Source organism: Pundamilia nyererei, unplaced genomic scaffold, assembly GCF_000239375.1.
Source record: "Pundamilia nyererei isolate P.nyererei 1_Seehausen unplaced genomic scaffold, PunNye1.0 scaffold00011, whole genome shotgun sequence".
In the NCBI taxonomy this organism is placed as follows: domain Eukaryota; kingdom Metazoa; phylum Chordata; class Actinopteri; order Cichliformes; family Cichlidae; genus Pundamilia; species Pundamilia nyererei.
This window is the reverse complement of record NW_005187412.1, coordinates 5,476,019-5,486,586: the sequence shown is the minus strand read 5'-3', so window position 1 is coordinate 5,486,586 and position 10,568 is coordinate 5,476,019. Positions and strand designations below refer to the sequence as shown.

Sequence of the window (10,568 nt, the reverse complement as noted above, 5' to 3'; positions counted from 1 at the left end):
CTGTTGTTTTGTGGCTGAAGTCTCATTAGTAATAATAAGCACAACCACATCCAGGCTGGATTGTGTTGTTCCCATCTTTAATCTATGGTATCGTCATTTTCAAGGCTTCTTTCTGTTTGGCAACAAAAGATCGGACACATTTTAAGGACAATCAGTACTTCAATTGATTGCACCAGTGTGTTTTCTAAGTCCATTAGGGAATGACTGGAATGTGACAAGCTCAAGACCAGACTTGAACTTCCGTTTGTGGTTATAAGCATTTTAAGAGGTTTTTCAAAACAGTCGAGAGTACGATAGTGTGCTCATCTTAAGCTAAACCGTGCTGATTACTGTTTCAATCAGTTCAGCATATAACTAATCAGTGCTGACCTCCAACTACAAAACTCTGAAAGCCAAATTTCATGAACATCTATGACCATCAATCTCATATCTCAACTTGACATCCTCACAAAAAGCAGCTGCATCCGCAAGGGCTTTCCCATCCATCACACAGAGGACGTTAGCCTATTAGTGGTGCTGTTTGGCCTCAACTATAGGCATTAGCTGATGCACTTTGACAATTTTTTCACCGCAGTCAAATGCAAACACGTCATCCTGATATTATGTTCATTACATTCCTCCTTCCTTCCACAGGTACACCAGGCTATTTGAGCAATGAAAGTGGAAAATACATATGTAAGGAGTGTAATTAGTTAGCGACAGATTAATTGAAGTTGACCTCGATCAACTTCAAGGTTCTGGGTCATCGTCTAACAGAAAATTGAAAACTGATTGTTTAAAAAATAAAAAATTCAAGGGAATTATGCTCATGTGCTCAGGATGTAATGTGCAATTGGGCTTCAGGGGATTAAATCACATTGACTCTCATAAAGCATCTTCATTAAATGGAATATCCAATCTCCATAGCAATTTCAAACCATGTTGCATGTTCAGTGTGCTCCCCTGGTAAACTTAACCTCCTTAATTAGTTTAGAATCTGTGATTAAACCAGAGAGCTGGATATTTGCAACCTGAAAACTAAACATTTAAAAAAAAGGATATAGAAAGGCTGCAAAATCCCATCCCCAAAATAAAAATAGGACACCAACTCCATGCGAGGGACGTTACATACAAAAAACCCCAAACAAACAAACAAACAAAAAAAGCCTCCCTGGTTCTCCCATAAATTGTTGTTATTTATGGTAACATAATGATCATTTCACAACCAGCACACAGCAAAAAAAAAAAAGACACTTTCTGACAGACTAAGCTGACTAATCCTACTTTCACACATCAGGAATTCACTGTCCTCAAAAGCTATTATTTCAAGCCAAGCTACACCTGAACAGTGTTGCTGGAGCACAAATTATGTTGTGAAAAAAATCATTATCGGGACTTGTCATCGGCATAGCACTTCTACAGCTGCAGCGATGTAGAGTTTAAATGTAGCTTACTGGATGTTACTACTTGATACATTCTTACTTACAAAGGCACAAAGTCCATATATTGTTTCGAGTACTATTTTTAATAACCATAAAATAACCAAAAGAGACAAAGAAAATGTTTCAGACCAAGGTGAAAATTAAACAACTGTTGCACGCCTGATATAGAAACGACTTTTTATTAACTTTTTTTTTTTTTATGCGGGTTCGTAGATCTGTCTCAGGCATGGCTCGTTTCCCCTTGTTTCGTGGAATCCTTGACTTCCCTAAAATGTAATTACATAACACTTAGGCTTACACAAATTAGATTTCTCTTTTTATACAGTACATATAGCGTTCAATATTGTGAGCACTGGGGGTAGCATATTTCACATCAGCCATCAGTGAAACATAACCACTGTTTGATTTTTCTGTTTCTGCTTTTGTTTTTTAAACTTTGAAGGTACACTGATGCACTAAGCAGAGCAAATCTTCACAAACTACGTGACTTTTTATTTTTCCTCAAAATAAAACTATACATTTTCAAATCCAAATTGTCAATTTCTCCATTGCTGTGCATATTGATCGAATCTGCATATCTTTTGCTCCATAATACATGATATTGACCATGATGCCTAGCCTAGATAAAAGCCAAGCCCATCTAATGTTGATGCTGATGTTAATAGTTCTTAATGAACTGATATTTTTGCTTGGATTTTCAAGCCTTCTTTAAACCTTCTCATGCAATAAAACGCATTTCGCTGCAGCACCTGAAGCTGCCACACTCCCTGCCGTGTTCGTAACCTGAGATCAAAAGAGCATCTAAATGTCTAAAACCTGACCTAAAAAGAAACTCTACTATGCAGACAGCTCCAGCGTGAACTGCTGTTCTTGACTCTGCTACGATTGATGCATTCTGCATGAAGCATGAGTCACACAAACTCTCGACTCTCATCCAGAGCTACAGATTCCATCTGCATCCAAGCCGCGTGCGTTCAGAGGAGACGACAATGTATCGCTGCACGTGAGCAATGCTTTTGTGCTCCCCGCGCCTAGGCCCACACCCATGCGATGCAGTGACAATGATGTAGCAACAATGACAGGGTTCCCTTTTCGTCACTATGCCTTTGTCTTTGACTGGGACAAACGAGTTAAATGGGCACAGCACTGCCTCTGAAATGTTTTACACAAACTGATTCTGTGTGAACTGCACGATGCATCTTATTCACAAGCAAAGCCCTAATGAAATCCCTATTCTCGACTTGGACATTGCCTGTACATGTTTTGAAAAACTGCAGTCATTTCCCCATCTCTACACATAAATGAGCTGTTGCTAACAAAAAGGGAAACGTTACAACTCACCAGGTCTTACTGCTGAAATAATTACACAGAGCACTGCTGACGTATCAATACACTACACCACTGGGTGAGTCACGAATACTGGACCTGAATCTAAAATCTGCACATACAGGAACCACAACATTTAGCACTGCTGCCCGTTCTTTGTTTTACAGAGAGCAAGTTGCTGGTTGGTATGACTATCAGCAGGTGTTTTAATATCCTCTTCCTCAAAGTGAGCCTGCTGCTGCAGCAGCATCAAGCCAAGTTGTGGCCCACAGCCCGCTGGTTAGAGGCCCTTTATTTTCTATCACACCCTCTCCCTGCGCAACCTCCCCATCTATCAACACTCTAACCAAGCTCAAGAACATTGAGTTCGTCAGGCAAGCGTCTCCTCACACAGAGGGATGAGAGCACAACTTACTGAGTGGTTTGAAAACAAACAGCTGAGAAATATTAATCCATTATGATCAGGAATACAATTCCCTGCTCTGAACCAAACATTTCTAACACCACTCACTCTTTTTTTACAATAATAAATATTAAAAGTGGGAATCACCAGGTACCCTACATTACGATATTAATGCAATTTTTAACATATCTGGAGTACTGCAATAAGATATATTGTAATTTGTTATGTCTTTTCAACAGCAAATTACATCCTCAAAGTTAAACTGTTTCAACCAATGGGATAATTTTATCTCACTGCAGTTACTTTGTGCCACTAAATGAGACTGTCAAACATACCGACACTGCCACCAAAACCTGCCATAAATGTTGCCATAAGACAGAGTCCGTCTGCAGTCAGTCTGTGACTCAATGGGGTCATGTGTTGGCAATCTGTCTGCATCTGTTTGCAAACCTCTGACAATCTCTCTGAGAGTGATTGCTGTGATTTCAAGTCAGATGTGATTGCTTGCAGAAAGATTACTTCCTATCAGGTGAAACGAGCCCTACTTTGTTACTTTATTTAATAAGAAATTGATATTTGGTGTCCTTGCATGGATTGTGAAACTATGCTGTATTGATTTTTTCTCCCACCCCTAATAAATATGAAAACTTGAAAACTGACACTGACATATTCTGCAATCATACACTGTGTGCTTAAAAGGTCACTGTAAAAAAAAATTCTTTTTGCTGTTTTTATGCAGCTTGACTTTTCTCTTTTTTTTCCCCCATAGTTATAGCAGTGCATGTTTTCAATGCATAAAAATGACGGCAAAATCTTTTTCATAATTATGTCCTCCAATTAGTGTTTAAATACACCATACTGAGCCAGTCATGGACAGAACAGGAATAGGTTATGCTTCTGCTTAAAGGTTTACCTATTCACAGACACTGTGATACTTTGTGGTGTGAACACCAGTAGACCCTTAGTAACAGGTAACATTTGAACCAACAGAGCAAAAGCAGATTTTGGGTAAACCTATGAGATTACAACAAGCAAGTGAGCTTTTACAGGTTTTTACGGGTTTACACCTTTCTTAAGTCTAACGCTAAGAATGACGGGAAATTGGGAAGCTCTGCAGGTGTAGTAATCTATGTATTTTACATCATAACATCAGACAAAGATGGAACATGTTGTCAAGTGGGTGACACTACTTGATGCCAGTCTGGAACATGTTTCTTTTTGTGGGTGTCCATCCAAAACGGCGACAGACAGTAAATACACACTTTTGAGCGATAAACATAGTATCTAATTTTAATCCAAGTTTAGCCTGCTACTAAACTAACAGCTATGCACTATATTCAGTAATTAGTCCACTTTTCATGTATTCACATGACATCTTTTGAACAGAATTAGGTTATGCGACTGGGTTTGCTTGAAAGGTTTACCTGTTAGCTTTTTGTGGGACGTGAGAGAGAGGAGAGGATCTAATGTGTATCCCAAAAAAAACCCCCTAAAAACTAAAAAAAAAAAAAAAAAAAAAAAAAAAAAAGGAGATTCCTGCTTTCACCTGAGGTCTGCATCCTCTAGGTACCTGAAATTCTCTGCAGCACGCACACAGTTTCTGCAGCAAATCCTCATCCATAGGATGTAAATATTCATGTGGCCCCTTCGGTTTCTGAATTAAAAATTTATATCTTTGAAGTAGATAAGAATATAAATGTTGTACATTCACACAAGTGTGTCTGAAATTGTGACTGTACACACAAAATGTACAGGTATAATTTCTGTGACATTTGTGTGCCAATTATAAATGACGGAATTTCTTCCATAAGACATTATCTAGTGGAATTGCTTTCTAGACCGAACTGACTCACGTTAATGTTGTGTGATATTTCTGGGGTTATGTGTGAAAGGGTTATTTAACTAGTGCACCATTAAAGGGTGATCTATAATTAAAGACAGGCTCTGCGAGCACACAGTTGGGCATAGAGGCATGCAGCAGGTAGCTCGTTATGTCTTCAAAATCAATGGGAATGAGATGGAAAGGAGAAAAAATATATATATTTACTTGACTTGAGACAGACATGGCAGGCTGAAGAGAGTTTGGCATGTAGTGAGGTGTTGGGCACAGTTCTGGAGAGACAGGCTACTAAGAATGTCTACAGAAAATGCTGAGGTTATGCTGGGTTGGCATGACTATGTGACTGCGGCACATAACCAAATCTCTCCGTCTCCTCTGCTCGCTGTCATACATCCATCTGCTCCAGTCTCTCTCTTTTTCTGCCTGGGTCAGTGTTACACTCTGCTCAGATCAAGATTCTCTCCAGCGTTTGTCACATCCCCGGCTCTGCTGTCTCTAATGATCCCGTCTCTCCCCGTTCTGTCACACGACAGCACCACTCTGTCCATCCTAAAGAATCTCACCCTCTCTCTTTCTCATCTCCCCATCTTCATGCTCTCTCCTACCCACACACTCATTCAGTATTCATATTTTAGAGGACATTTATGAGCACCATTTTCGGTGCAGATGCACACGCATCTACATTTTCTCCTCCGGCCCTCCCCTTCACAACCCCTCCTCTTCCTTATCAAGCTAATCCAGATTCTGGTTTTGGTTTCGCGTTGCTCATCTTTTTTTAGACTGAAAGCCATGTGCCGCTCACTCCTACTCTCCCTCTGCCTCTTTCTCCATCTTTTTCTCCCACCGCCGCCCACTCAATCCCTTTCACCTCTTCCCACTCCATTTTCTCTTCTTCCACTTGATGTGATAGTATGTGCGCCGCAGATTGCATGCGTGTGTTTGTGTATACATGATGATGCTTTTATGTGTTTGTGTGTTCGGCTGGCAACATATGTGGTCTGCCAACCTGTCTGTGGCATGCTGCCACATACTATATACGAATGTGTTTTTCATCGTATGCGATCATATAGTGACTTCATCAATTCTCCCCATGCAACACTCTACTGCAGCCATAGCACTGTTGCATTTCTTGGGGAACATCAAATAGACGTTCTTCCACGTACTTCCACTGAACAGCTGTCTGATCACGGGTGCGGCTTGCAGATTTTGGAAAGCATACACGTCTGTTCGGAAGGGGACGCCGACAAACAACACCTGTCAGATAATCAATACTAGCTCATTTATGTGTGAATGTTTCCCTTTTATTTATGAGTTATTTGGACCAGCAACGATTCACAGTGAAGAAGATAAAACCTAAAATTCAGGCACATGCAAAGTATTACATATATAGTGGAGATAACAGGGACTTAAAATAGCAGATTTGAAAATGTTAATGGTGCTGGATCATTCGTGCACTTCCAATGCCATGTCAGGCAAATACACAGCGGTCACTGGAACACATTTCCAGCCTGTTGTGAACTACTGCAAGTTTCAGCTCATTTCAAAGAAAAGTATTCACTATTAAAATCCTGCCTTGTAGCATGATGTAGCCTAACAGGAAAATAAGTACCCTTTAATGCTGAAATGGACTCTTGACACACATGAGAAAATGAAACTCAATTTCAAGGGCCTATGGCATTATCATTTTGAGCTGAATATTTATAGCTCAACTAAAACTGTTCTGTTGCCCTCATTTAATTTCTCAGTTTAGGTGATTTGAGGAACTCGGCAGAAGTGTCTTGTTTAAACGTAAAATTTCACGCGCCGTAAATCCAAAAAACTTCCACTCAGTCTTCCTTTTATACAAGGTGTTTATCACAGCTCAGCCACAGCTACTGGCTTCTGACTCATGCACATGAACAAGTTATTTATGAAAAGCCAAACTTACAAGAATTTCAAAAAATGAAAATTAATCAAGACAGTCTAAAAAAAACCTCAAAGATGCTTGTATATTTCATCATCAACTTCCAACTTCCAAGGACATTAACTCTATGACTTTACTGTCTACTTATCAATAACAGTGCCTTGATCTTTGTAACTCTGTTTAAAAGCATTACAATTAAATACCAGTAAAAAGACATACAGTTAACTGGTGAATTGCCTTTAGGTGTGAATGTGCGTGTGAATGGTTTCTTTGTGTTACACGTTAATTATACTTCTGCGTCCCATTGATGCCATAACTTACGTCATAACCGGATCCCAGTTTTAACCTTGAGTCTTTTAACTTCTACGTAACCTGACATGCATGTCCCAATAAATGTAATTACACATTGGGTTGATGCGTAGCACAATGACTTGAATGGCGTGGATGGTTACAATATTGAGTTTCCAGTCACATTGTCAGTTAGGACGCAGCTTTCCCACAGAAGTTTAACTCAAGCTTTAGCCCTGCGACAGACTGGTAGCCTGTCCAGGGTGAAGATGAATGGATGGATGGATTTGGCAGCTAGACTTGTCGGTATTAAACAGGTATTTTGCAGTGTGCCTACTATAATCCCTAATGGTAACAAACTGTACAGCACTGCTCTGTACAGAACATAAACGTTGCAGTGTGTTACTGTCAGCTGCTTTGGTTACTGTTACACTGTTTGCATTCCTACTGTAAACTCCAAAAATAAAATGTATTACTGTAAATGTCAACTGCACGTTCTCATCCTCCTCCTCTCCCTTAAGCTGTAAGATTTGTCCGGTCTTCCTCCCCTCACCCCCTACCAGTCACGGGAGATGGCTGTCCCTTCTTGAGCCTGGTTTTGCTAGAGGGTTCTTCCTGTTAAAAGGGACTTTTACCTTCCCAATGTTCACCAAGTGTTGGCTCAAAGGGGTAATTTGATTGTTGTACAGAAGTCCAAATCAGAAAGCATAAACGAGTAACAATATATCTACACCCTTGCAAAAAGATGCATTGATGCGGTCGATAATTAATGCTTTTTGTCATCTGCACTTCCATAAATACTGCCAAATGTTCTCCGTTGCTTTATCTAAAAGCCTTTTGACTCTTTAACTCGCTGTGAAAAACCAAACACCAGCATTAGACCTGTTACATCAGATTAAATTAATAAGTCTAGAGTGAAGACGAGAAGCCAGGCAGTTTTCTAGCACAAGAAGAGGTGACGTAACAGAAACTCTCGCAAAAACTGATGGGGAAAACAAAGAGACAACATATCCACCAGGACTCTGCTGGAGGCACTTGGTTTTCATTAGGAGAGAAGCCTCACAGGGACACCAGTGAATCAAGTGTTTACACTGGTGTTGATGCAGCCTGACATAGCCAGGAATGGCCTGACTGGCTTATTTTGCAAAAACACTTAGCTGTAGTTGATCTCAGGAAAACTAGCAATGAGCTTAAAAATGAATGAGAAGAAAAATAAAAAATCTTCACCCTTACAAGATCTTCACGCAAAACCTAAATTAACTGGGTTTTCCCCTCCTTTCCTGTTTGTGTGAAGCTTTTCCACACTCTTTACAATCATGTATGTGTGCATGGAGGGTTAAGGTGGGGACGTGGACTACAATATTGATTAAATACATAAAGGATATGCAAGTTATAGGTGTAATGTAGGACCCTAGAGAACCCTGTCAGGGATATTCTGAATCAGAATGGGCCTTCAGAGGTTGACTGAATAGCACAGTAAAGGCAACATGTCTGTTAGCTTATTAGAGGGAAATTTGGGTATTTTGTTTTTATTTCGGACACATTATACAATTAAGCTGCAGCAGATGAAATCCTAATTAACGAATGTGGTTTAAAAAATATTATTTTATTGCATTACTGGAAAGCGCTGGGTGAAACTTCCTTTGAGGATGGCTAAAAGCTTTTTTGGAGGAGGGTGCCAAAAATTCCTCTATGCAGTTTCCTGTGCAGAAATCATAAACGAAATGAGATATGTATGCATGGGTATAGTCCAGTACTTATCTGTGTGTCATAAACATGCCTCGCTGCAGCTCATAAACAACATATTAAGCACCTTAATATAAAACCAAAGACCACAACAGATCTTGACAACAGTGAGTGCCACTGTATGAGTAATAACCAACATTTCCTGCTCTCATCTCTTGTTTTGTTCAAATACTGTGTCATTCTCTTAAACCAGCATATTGCTATTTTTCAGGCATTTGTTATCCACTTTGGGACAGCCTGACATTCTCCTTACACCCTGCGGTCATCTTTCATCCATCGTGGCTTCATAAAGGCAGAGCACTTTGAGTGGGCATGAAAATATAGATAGAAAAGAGAAAAGCATGGATCCACAACTGGAAGTCGTGAGAAAAGAAGGGCCCAAATTAGCTGTGAAATATTCAGTGTGAATGATAAAGAGGTGTGACAGTCCCCATTACTGTCACTGTGCCAGGTCCCTTTTTTTGCAGGGAAGCATGCAAGCATAAAGTCTGGATAATGTACTGGTCAGGCTTTAAAGCCTTGTTGGAAAGGCTCCTCTGTAGTAATGTTAAAGAACAGGGGATTGATGAGTTACCTACTAAATGAGGAGACAAACACCATAGAGTAAAGAGGTCTTCTGCACTACTTATTCTTGTAAATTGTGAAAAAAAAATCTGCCATTATTTTCCTGTGTGATTTCTAACAAATAAAAGGTGAAACACACAAGAATAAAAAGCACTCACACCGCTGTTAGCTGATGTTTGTATTTTGCTCCAGCACCTTAACGTGTGATTCCAACAAGTCGATCACCATCAGTGGCAGTAGTACCCAGTCTCATGCAATCAGGACAGCTGCTTGAGGTGACATCCTGCCGCCCCAGCAAATGAGGATACGGCCTAAGAAATGTGCCTCAAACAGCGCTAAGACGTGGATTTAAAAGCCGGGTCACGCTGGCCGTGTCGTGGCGGGCTTTGCTGCCCTGCGTGTGCATATAACTAAAGGCGGCTTTACAGTCAAGTCTCATCCGTTTGCTGCTACTGCTCACCTGTGTTTTGACGATGCCTTGCCAAGACCCACTGCATCGGTTCCGCTCTCTTTTCCATATCCTTGCGACTGTCGACCCGCCTCAGGCTCGTCGTCCCCGACACCGGTTGAAGGTTGGGGGCTGGATGAACACTCAAACGCCTCACCGATGGAATTAAAATAACCGTGCAGACGTCATTACAACAGAAGGATGAATGGACCCAGAGACATCAAAGACCGGGAGCTTCCTCGGTTACCTCCCGGCTGTCAGGCAATCCTGAGACGCACAGTCGAAGCTGTAATTAATCACACGGCCGTTTTGAAAGCGCTGGAAACTGGCGGCTCGGCTCTCCGCTTAATTGCAACACGTCGTCGGATGTGGTGGTCGTTTTCACGTCCGAGCTCTGCATGACTATTTCGATCCATGAAAGAGAATTACAGTCCCCTGGGATTAGCGAACATATCGAGCCCTTCGGGTTTCACGTTGTTGTTTGTAGCTTGTGTGTGTATGTGCCAACAGCCGGACAACTCCCGAATCCCGACACGGACGGCAGCAGTTCCCGAGAATCTAGCCCATCCCCTAGGATATTTTCCCACCGAAAAACGCGTACGAATTGGCTATTCCCCTTCCGTGTTTGG

The 10,568-nt window shown here is 40.9% G+C and overlaps 1 protein-coding gene across 2 annotated transcripts in view; it reads right to left on the bottom strand.

Annotated features, from left to right (window-relative positions):
• Nucleotides 1-10,562, bottom strand: part of dagla (diacylglycerol lipase, alpha) — a 42,228-nt gene extending 31,666 nt beyond the window's left edge. For both annotated transcript variants that reach the window (XM_005724300.1, XM_005724301.1), the window contains exon 1: nucleotides 9,952-10,562. The gene's annotated coding sequence lies outside the window, so the exon portion shown is untranslated. The remainder of the gene's footprint in view (nucleotides 1-9,951) is intronic.
• Between the last annotated feature and the right edge of the window lie 6 nt (nucleotides 10,563-10,568).